Below are 9978 nucleotides of genomic sequence, written 5' to 3'. Positions count from 1 at the left end.
AGACCTCAAGTACACTAGCTACTTGCTAACAGACAGCCGCACGCTAAACTGACAGGATGAGAGCTGATCATGCAGTCAAAATGTTTTTCTGTCCCAAGTTTAGACGAGTGTAACCTTTAAAAGAGTCAACTGTTTTCTTTTTCTCGGCTTACGGCCATACTACCCTGAGAACGCCCGATCTCGGAGGCTAAGGAGGGTCGGGCCTGGTTAGTACTTGGATGGGAGACCGCCTGGGAATACCAGGCGCTGTAAGCTTTTTTTTTGCACCTCCATGGCAAAAGTAAACTTTCACAAAAAACCTCAAGTACACTAGCTACTCGCTAACAGACAGCCGCATGCTAAACTGACAGGATGAGAGCTGAACATGCAGTCAAAATGTTTTTCTGTCCGAAGTTTAGACGAGTGTAACCTTTAAAAGAGTCAACTGTTTTGCACAATACTTTAGCTTGCTCTCATTGGTCTTTCTTCCCCTGCAGAATCGTTTGCTTGCTCCTCCTGGTTGTAGTTTCTTCACAGTATTTTTCCACCAGCTGCCTCCGTGTTATCTCCTCTGGATCCTCTCCGCGACTGGCACCGTTTGTTATGAAACATTCCATTCTTGCACTCCCTTGCCTCCCACATCCTGTTTTGTTCCACCATTCAACCGCTCAGCACTCCACAGTATCACATTCTGATACACAGGATGAAATGAACTACTTTAAGCTCAAACTCTTATGTTTCTTTAACCTCCATGGCAACTGTCAACTTTCACAAAAGACCTCAAGTACCCTAGCTACTTGCTAACAGACAGCCGCACGCTAAACTGACAGGATGAGAGCTGAACATGCAGTCAAAATGTTTTTCTGTCCCAAGTTTAGACGAGTGTAACCTTTAAAAGAGTCAACTGTTTTCTTTTTCTCGGCTTACGGCCATACTACCCTGAGAATTCCCGATATCGTCTGATCTCGGAAGCTAAGCACATTCAGGCCTGGTTAGTACTTGGATGGGAGACCGCCTGGGAATACCAGGTGCTGTAAGCTTTTTTTTTGCACCTCCATGGCAAAACTAAACTTTCACAAAAGACCTCAAGTAAACTAGCTACTTGCTAACAGACAGCCGCACGCTAAACTGACAGGATGAGAGCTGAACATGCAGTCAAAATGTTTTTCTGTCCCAAGTTTAGACGAGTGTAACCTTTAAAATAGTCAACTGTTTTCTTTTTCTCGGCTTACGGCCATACTACCCTGAGAACGCCCGATCTCGGAAGCTAAGCACGGTCGGGCCTGGTTAGTATTTGGATGGGAGACCGCCTGGGAATACCAGGTGCTCTAAGCTTTTTTTTTTTGCACCTCCATGGCAAAAGTCAACTTTCTTAAAAGACCTCAAGTACACTAGCTACTTGCTAACAGACAGCCGCACGCTAAATTGACAGGATGAGAACTGAACATGCAGTCAAAAAGTTTTTCTGTCCCAAGTTTAGACGAGTGTAACCTTTAAAAGAGTCAACTGTTTTCTTTTTCTCGGCTTACGGCCATACTACCCTGAGAACGTCAGATCTCGGAAGCTAAGCAGGGTCGGGCCTGGTTAATACTTGGATGGGAGACCGCCTGGGAATACCAGGTGCTGTAAGCTTTTTTTTTGCATCTCCATGGCAAAAGTAAACTTTCACAAAAGACCTCAAGTACACTAGCTACTTGCTAACAGACAGCCGCACGCTAAACTGACAGGATGAGAGCTGAACATGCAGTCAAAATGTTTTTCTGTCCGAAGTTTAGACGAGTGTAACCTTTAAAAGAGACAACTGTTTTCTTTTTATCGGCTTACGGCCATACTACCCTGAGAACGCCCAGGTGTGGTTGATTGGTTGCAGCTGAGCTGATTGTGCCTGTGTGTGTCAGTTGGGCTGTGTGCTCCCCATTATGTGGTTTTGTGTTCTTTCCTTGTCTGTTTTTGAATTCATTTTGGTTAATTTTTCTTTATTTTTGTGTTAGTTTTCAGTTTCTTTCTCCTCCCAGCTTCCTTGGCTGTGGAGGAGGGTTTATTCCCCCCCCCCAGAGCTTTTTGCTCTGTTTCGACTGTTGGAATGGATGTGGCCTTTGCTGGGCCCAGGATGTCTGGAATGGTGAATGGTGAGTTTTCTGACAGGATGGTTGGCAGTGATGTGGGTGCGGATGATGTTCGAAGTGGTATGAGTGTGGTGCACAAGCGTAAGGTGTGTTTCGATAAAGAGCTGACGGTGTTTTTGGAGCTCGAAGGTGGTGCTGGTCTGTCTCCGTTGGCTCTGCTGAGGGCTACCAAGGAAGTCTGTGGTACAATTCTGGCCTGTCGAATGATTACCAAAGACAGGTTTGAAATGACTGTGGCATCACAGGTGGCCAAGGATAAATTGTTAGATGGGTTTAAGATCGGGGAAACTAGGGTTCACGGGAGGGATATCTGTGTGGATGAACTTGTTGTGTCTTTCCTGGGCCTGCCAGCTTACATTGAGGATGAGGAAATCCTGCAGAAGCTTCTCGCTTGGGGTGTTTCGGCCGTGTCCGAGGTGAGGAGACGTATGTGGCCGGGGACAAACATAGCCGATGGGACGAGGTTTGTAAAGGTCCGCTTTACAAACCAAGTGCGTTCTCTACCATATTCCGCCAGGTTTAACACGGCGGGGGGGCCTGAATATTTTAGGGTCATTCATGACAGGCAAGTGAAGGTGTGCAGGGGGTGTCTCCAGCCTGACCATGTGTTGCGTGAATGCCCTGATTTTTGTTGCAGACGGTGTGGGGCCCAAGGCCATTATGCGCGGGAGTGTACAGAGCCCAGGGCCGCTAAATGTAAGGACTGTCATCAGTATCCCTCTGTGTGTGGATGCTCCGGCCACCTCGCCTCTGACCCGGAGGAAGGAGGTGGGGGTCCCCCATCTACGGTTGAAGTAGAGCACGGCCCTGGATCGAGAGAGGCCCTGTTAGATCGGGATGTGGAACCGGGTATACCTGACCCGGTGGCATTGGTGCCTGTGGTGGGGGGGGCTTGTGAAATGTCTCACAGTCCTGCCCCCGAGCAGGAGGGGGGGGCAGTGTCCTGCCCTACCTCTAATATCGTGGTGGCAGGGGCTGGACCGGGGAGGGGGATGGGTGAGGATCTGGCTCCACACCTTACCCCTGAAGCGGGGGAGCAGGCACTGAAGTCAGGCCAGACTCCCAAGTCTCAGCGCTCGAGGGCGGGCAGCAGGGGTCAGGTGCCGCATAGGCGACCACTGTCTAAGAGTAGTGACAGGTCCAGATCACCGACCGGGAGGGTTGGGTCGAAACATGCCGATGGGTTTTGTGAGACCCAGCCTGGTAGTGATCGGCGGTCAGGGCTGCAGGGTGAGGGCCCCGTTTCATGCGGCACTGCCCGTTCTGAGTCTGCCACTGTAGATGCCACAACTGTTCCTACGGGCGTCGATCCCCAAGGGAATGAGGTCGCCCCGACAAAGACGAACAGGAAGGCTAAACGGTAGTTTGCGTCAGGATGATGGCTCAACTCCTTTTTTTTCTTCCTAATGACGCTCTCCCTAGTCTCCATTAATGCCCGGAGCTTGAGGAATAGGGAAAAGATGCACAGTGTGTTTCACGACACCACCTGGGACGTGCTGTGCATACAGGAGACGTGGTGGGAGGCGGAGCATCTTCGCAAGGTAGAGGATATGGACATTGGTGTTTTGTACTGTGCTTTGGGCTCTGCACACTCCCGTGGTGTGGCTGTCCTAGTTAAGCCGGGTGTTTTCGGCGGGTCTTCTTTAGTGCATGCGGACCCACATGGCCGCTTTATAGTGATTGATTTTCTGCGTGGCTCCACTAAATTTCGCCTTATAAATGTTTACGCGCCTAGTGAGGAGATGGAGAGGAAAACCTTCTTTGTTTCTGTTTTTCCTTATGTTACTGATTCCTCGTTTTTGATTGGCGACTTTAATATAGCGTTGTCAAAAATCGATCTCGGTCCGAACAACACATTCAGGAATGACGTTAGTCGAAGTTTTTTGATTGATGCTGCAGTGACTGCAGATTTGTCCGAGGTCTGGAGAGGTCTCAACCCCCTAAAAAGGGACTATTCCCGGCGTCAGGTAGTGCAGGGGGTCCTCCTCCAGTCTCGGATAGATCTGTGTTTTGTTTCAAGTGCTTTATGGAAGTACATCGGTGGCAGCTCCTATGCATGTGTGGGCTGGAGCGATCACTCCCTTTTTTCCGTCAAACTTGACTTCCTGGGTGGTAAGAGGAATGGGGGGGTCTGGGTTTTTAATAATATGCTGCTTGCCGACCCCACTTTTGTAAATAAGATGGAGCACCTTTTTGATTGTTTTGATGATGAAATGGGAATTTGTGACTCTTTGGTTGATTGGTGGGAGCAGGCAAAGGCTAAAATTAAAAAGCTGTGCCTACGTTATAGCAAGCAGAGGAGGTGGGAGGAGTCCATCAGGGAGCATACGGTCCGGAGCCACCTCCAGGGACTTGCCGCCACCTCTGGTTTAGGCCCGGTAGATCCTGAGTATCTGGTGCTGCAGGAAGAGCTCAGGACTATACAGGTTAGTCGTGCTAGAGGGGCGGCACTTAGATCCAGGGCCCAATATGCGGTAGAGGGCGAGCGCTCCACAGCTTTCTTTTTTGGATGAGATTTTGGATATTGTAGGTAGGTTTTATGCAAATTTGTTTGATGGGGAAGGGATCAACGAGGTAAGCTGTAGTCAGGCTTTAGGTGCGCTTGATGGGTCTCTGAGCCCTAGTGACGCTGACAGCTGTGACGCGCCTATTTCTTTGGCAGAGGTTTCTGCAGCAATTAGGTGTCTCAATGCCTGTAGGAGTCCAGGAGAGGATGGTTTGAGCGCAGAGTTTTATAGTGCTTTCGCTCACAGGTTAGCCCCGATTCTCCATACTCTGTATGGCGATATTGAGAGAGAGGGTCGGGTTTCGGACTCCTTTTCTCTTAGTATTGTGACTTTGATTTTTAAGAAGGGTGATAAGCGGTGCCTGGCCAATTACAGACCAATAAGTCTCCTTAACACCGATTATAAAATACTGGCGAAAGTATTAGCACGTAGGTTGAAAGGTGTGATTGGTAAAGTGGTTGCCAGTACACAGGCGTATTGTGTCCCGGGACGGGACATTTCTGACACGATACTCTCCCTAAAGTTTTTGTTGAAGGAGATGCATGCCTCTGGGGGGATTCATGTTTCAGTTGATTTCAGTAAAGCATTTGATAGGGTTGAGCATTGTTTTCTTTACCGTGTTTTGGAGAAATTTGGTTTTAAAAATGGCTTCGTGAACTGGATTAAACTTTTGTATTCCAGTGCGGTTAGCCGAGTAAAGTGCAATGGACTCCTGTCGGATAGCTTCCCTTTGCGGAGGTCGGTAAGGCAGGGGTGTCCTATGAGTGCACTCCTCTATAGTATAGTGGCCGAGCCTTGGGCCGCTATGCTCAAGAGGGATGGGGCTGTGCACGGAATCGTGAGTCCATCTGGTAAGGAATATAAGATCTTTCAATATGCGGATGACACCAATTTAGTTTTGCGCGATGTGGGGAGCCTCAATGTTGCTCTCCACACCCTGAACGTTTATTGCCTTGCCTCAGGAGCAAAGATAAATTTTGAAAAGACGTCTGTGTCCTACTGCGGGGGCATCGTGGCCCCGCCGAATATTTGGGGCGTCAGGGATGCAGGGGATTCTTATAGAGTTCTTGGTGTGCCCTTGGGTAGGGATGAGGCGACCTGTCGGGATTGTTTGTGGTCTGGCTTGTTTCGCAATGTGTGCACCCGAATGAATCTGTGGAAAATGCGTGGTCTTCACTTAAAAGGCAGGGTGTTGGTGGTAAATGCACTGTGTTTGTCTAAACTTGTTCATGCTCTTGCTGTGTATGACTTACCGGGGGTGTTTGCAAATAAGTTTAGCATTGCTGTTAGTAAATTTATCTGGCGGCGAGAGAGGGCACCTGTGGCACACAATGTTTTGGTTGGTCAGTATGATCGGGGAGGGCTTAAACTGATCGACTTGGTAGTTAGGAAGAATGCGCTGCGTCTCAAATTGATTAAAAAGTTCCTCGACACCGGATTCGATGCGGCGTGGAAGGATTTTTTCGCTTCGCATGTTGAAAAGTTGGGTGAGTATGGTGTCTATAATTTGTGTATGTTTCCCCAGCGGACTGCCCTGGACCGGGTCCCGCCTTTTGAGAGGGAAGTGTTTGAGGCGTGGGCTAGACTGCGGCCGTCTGTAGTGGCGGCCCCTTGCTCCTTGTGGCAGCTAGGGCAAATGCCTTTACGTTTTAACCCTGACATGCTCTCTGATCCTCCTGGGAGGAGGGAAAGCATGTTTAGCGGGTCTTTTGATAGAGCAGGTATCAAACGGGTTGGCCAGTTATTAGATTTTGAGGGTAGGGTCGATGTGGAGGCTATTAAGGGTAGTTTTAGTAGGGCGGGTCTTCGGTTTAGGAGGACCGAGGTGGTGAGGAAAGTGAGTGATATACGGGGTTGTATCTTGAGAAGGTGGGGCACACTATATGAGAGGGTACCGCCAGTTCAGGATGCATATGAGGGAGGGCTTGGCGGTGACTCGCCCCTAATTTTCGTTTGGGTTAAGGGGGAGAGGTTGATGGGAGTGGCAGAGACACCGACTCGTGCTCTATATCGTTTGCTGTTGACCCAGGTAGTTAGGCGTCCCACTGCTGAACATAGGTGGTCACAAGTCTTCCCTGGGAAAGATACTGCGTCCATTTGGGCGAACGTTTATAATTGGCATACCACCCCCCAGGTTAGTAATTTTGCTTTCAAATTGAGACATCGTCTCGTTTTCACGTGCTGTATGTTGCAAAGTATTCAGCCCGACAGGTTTAGTCGGGACTGTCCAGTGTGCGGAGGAGTGCCAGAAGATCTGCTCCACCTCATGTTCCGGTGTCCGGCGGTGCGGTGCTTCTGGACCAGGCTGCAGGACCTCCTCGTCAGGAGATTGGGTCTGAGACTCCCACCGCCGGCGGTTGATGTGGAGGACATGGACGAGCCCTGGTTTCTGCTCTTCGGCCCCATCTGTCGGGATGTCCAGAGAGCTGATTCGGCGGGTGGAATAAACTGGGAGGCTCTTCATCTGTGCCTGTCTTTCGGGAGATATGCTGTGTACTTGGTGCGCAACATACACCTCTATGACGCCAGGACTGCTGACCACTGGGCTGTCTTTGTGAGACTTTTGGCAGCCCATATCCGCCATCTCCATGCCGTCAGAGAGCACGAGTTCGTGAACACTTTTTTTCAACGTAACGACTTATTTTTTTGGGATACATCTGGACTCCCCCAGCTGAACATTTGAGGGATTCCCGCCCACTGGTGGTTGCCCCCAAACCTCGGCGAATCTCCCCTGTCATTATGACAGTGACTTTGGTTACTTTGATATTTTTTTGCCTAGTTGTTAGCGGTGTGGTTTTTGTGGGTTTGTAAATGAATGTGTATTTCTGTGTTTGTATTTTGATAATAAAAAAGAAAAAAAAAAAAAAAAGAATGCCCGATCTCGTCCGATCTCGGAAGCTAAGCAGGGTCGGGCCTGGTTAGTACTTGAATGGGAGACCGCCTGGGAATACCAGGTGCTGTAAGCTTTGTTTTTGCACCTCCATGGCTAAAGTAAACTTTCACAAAAGACCTCAAGTACCCTAGCTACTTGCTAACAGACAGCCGCACGCTAAACTGACAGGATGAGAGCTGAACATGCAGTCAAAATGTTTTTCTGTCCCAATTTTAGACGAGTGTAACCTTTAAAAGTGTCAGCTGTTTTCTTTTTCTCTGCTTACGGCCATACTACCCTGAGAACGCCCGATCTCGTCCGATCTCGGAAGCTAAGCACGGTTCGGCCTGGTTAGTACTTGGATGGGAGACTGCCTGGGAATACCAGGTGCTGTAAGCTTTTTTTTTGCACCTCCATGGCAACTGTCAACTTTCTTAAAAGACCTCAAGTACACTAGCTACTTGCTAACAGACAGCCGCACGCTAAACTGACAGGATGAGAGCTGAACATGCAGTCAAAATGTTTTTCTGTCCCAAGTTTAGACGAGTGTAACCTTTAAAAGAGTCAACTGTTTTCTTTTTCTGGGCTTACGGCCATACTACACTGAGAACGCCCGATCTCGTCCGATCTCGGAAGCTAAGCAGGGTCGGGCCTGGTTAGTACTTGGATGAGAGACCGCCTGGGAATACCAGGTGCTGTAAGCTTTTTTTTTTGCACCTCTATGGCAAAAGTCAACTTTCTTTAAAAGACCTCAAGTACACTAGCTACTTGCTAACAGACAGCCGCACGCTAAACTGACAGGATGAGAGCTGAACATGTAGTAAAAATGTTTTTCTGTCCCAATTTTAGATGAGTGTAACCTTTAAAAGTGTCAACTGTTTTCTTTTTCTCGGCTTACGGCCATACTACCCTGAGAACGCCCGATCTCATCCGATCTCGGACGCTAAGCAAGGTCGGGCCTGGTTAGTACTTGCATGGGAGACCGCCTGGGAATACCAGGTGCTGTAAGCTTTTTTTGCACCTCCATGGCAAGAGTCAACTTTCACAAAAGACCTCAAGTACACTAGCTACTTGCTAACAGACAGCCTTACGCTAAACTGACAGGATGAGAGCTGAACATGCGGTCAAAATGTTTTTCTGTCCCAAGTTTAGACGAGTGTAACCTATAAAAGAGTCAACTGTTTTCTTTTTCTCGGCTTACGGCCATACTACCCTGAGAACGCCCGATCTCAGAAGCTAAGCAGGGTCGGGCCTGGTTAGTACTTGGATGGGAGACCGCCTGGGAATACCAGGTGCTGTAAGCCTTTTTTTTTTTGCACCTCCATGGCAAAAGTCAACTTTCACAAAAGACCTTAAGTACACTAGCTACTTGCTAACAGACAGCCGCACGCTAAACTGACAGGATGAGAGCTGAACATGCAGTCAAAATGTTTTTCTGTCCCAAGTTTAGACGAGTGTAACCTTTAAAAGAGTCAACTGTTTGCTCTTTCTCGGCTTACGGCCATACTACCCTGAGAACGACCGATCTCGGAAGCTAAGCAGGGTTGGGCCTGGTTAGTACTTAGATGGGAGACCGCCTGGGAATAGCAGGTGCTGTAAGCTTTTTTTTTGCACCTCCATGGCAAAAGTAAACTTTCACAAAAGACCTCAAGTACACTAGCTACTTGCTAACAGACAGCCGCACGCTAAACTGACAGAATGAGAGCTGAACACGCAGTCGAAATGTTTTTCTGTCCCAAGTTTAGACAAGTGCAACCTATAAAACAGTCAACTGTTTTCTTTTTCTCGGCTTACAGCCATACTACCCTGAGAACGCCCAGGTGTGGTTGATTGGTTGCAGCTGAGCTGATTGTTCCTGTATGTGTCAGTGGGGCTGTGTGCTCCCCATTATGTGGTTTGTGTTCTTTCTTTGTCTGTTTTTGAATTTGTTTTGGTTATTCTCGCTTTATTTTGTGTTAGTTTTCAGGTTCTACTCCTCCCAGCTTCCTTGGCTGTGGAGGAGGGTTTCTTTTCCCCCCAGAGCTTTTTTGCTTTGTTGCGACTGTTAGAATGGATGTGGCCTTTGCTGGGCCCAGGAAGTCTAGAATGGTGAATGGTGAATTTTCTGGCAGGATGGTTGGCGATGATGTAGGTGCGAATGATATTCGAGGTAGTATGAGTGTGGTGCACAAGAGAAAGGTAAGTTTTGATAAAGAGCTGATGGTGTTTTTGGAGCTCGAAGGTGGTGCTGGTCTGTCTCCGTTGGCTCTGCTGAGGGCTACCAAAGAGGTCTGTGGTACAATTCTGGCCTGTCGAATGATTACAAAAGACAGGTTCGAAATGACTGTGGCATCCCAGGTGGCCAAGGAAAAATTGTTAGATGGGTTTAGGATCGGGGAAACTAGGGTTCACGGGAGGGATATCTGTGTTGACGAACTCGTTGTGTCTTTCATGGGCCTGCCAGCGTATATTGAGGATGAGGAAATCCTTCTGAAGCTCCTCACTTGGGGTGTTT

The 9978-nt window shown here is 48.6% G+C and overlaps 3 non-coding genes and 6 pseudogenes across 3 annotated transcripts; all 9 read left to right on the top strand.

The window, feature by feature from the left end:
- Positions 1-146: 146 nt before the first annotated feature.
- Positions 147-255, top strand: LOC144041913 (5S ribosomal RNA; annotated as a pseudogene).
- Positions 256-900: 645 nt separating this feature from the next.
- LOC144041774 (5S ribosomal RNA) lies at positions 901-1019 on the top strand (annotated as a pseudogene).
- Positions 1020-1205: 186 nt separating this feature from the next.
- LOC144041942 (5S ribosomal RNA) lies at positions 1206-1314 on the top strand (annotated as a pseudogene).
- A 188-nt stretch (positions 1315-1502) lies between these two features.
- LOC144041931 (5S ribosomal RNA) lies at positions 1503-1611 on the top strand (annotated as a pseudogene).
- A 6153-nt stretch (positions 1612-7764) lies between these two features.
- Positions 7765-7883, top strand: LOC144041327 (5S ribosomal RNA). Its single transcript, XR_013290126.1, has one exon. It is a non-coding gene; the product is annotated as a 5S ribosomal RNA (ribosomal RNA).
- A 186-nt stretch (positions 7884-8069) lies between these two features.
- On the top strand, positions 8070-8188 carry LOC144041336 (5S ribosomal RNA). Its single transcript, XR_013290134.1, has one exon. It is a non-coding gene; the product is annotated as a 5S ribosomal RNA (ribosomal RNA).
- Positions 8189-8376: 188 nt separating this feature from the next.
- LOC144042340 (5S ribosomal RNA) lies at positions 8377-8495 on the top strand. Its single transcript, XR_013290815.1, has one exon. It is a non-coding gene; the product is annotated as a 5S ribosomal RNA (ribosomal RNA).
- A 184-nt stretch (positions 8496-8679) lies between these two features.
- On the top strand, positions 8680-8788 carry LOC144041776 (5S ribosomal RNA; annotated as a pseudogene).
- Positions 8789-8977: 189 nt separating this feature from the next.
- On the top strand, positions 8978-9086 carry LOC144041848 (5S ribosomal RNA; annotated as a pseudogene).
- The last annotated feature ends 892 nt before the right edge of the window (positions 9087-9978 follow it).

Source organism: Vanacampus margaritifer, chromosome 1 (genome assembly GCF_051991255.1).
Source record: "Vanacampus margaritifer isolate UIUO_Vmar chromosome 1, RoL_Vmar_1.0, whole genome shotgun sequence".
Classification (NCBI taxonomy): Eukaryota; Metazoa; Chordata; class Actinopteri; order Syngnathiformes; family Syngnathidae; genus Vanacampus; species Vanacampus margaritifer.
The sequence above is the reverse complement of the archived record's forward strand: the minus strand, read 5'-3'. Positions and strand labels throughout refer to the sequence as shown.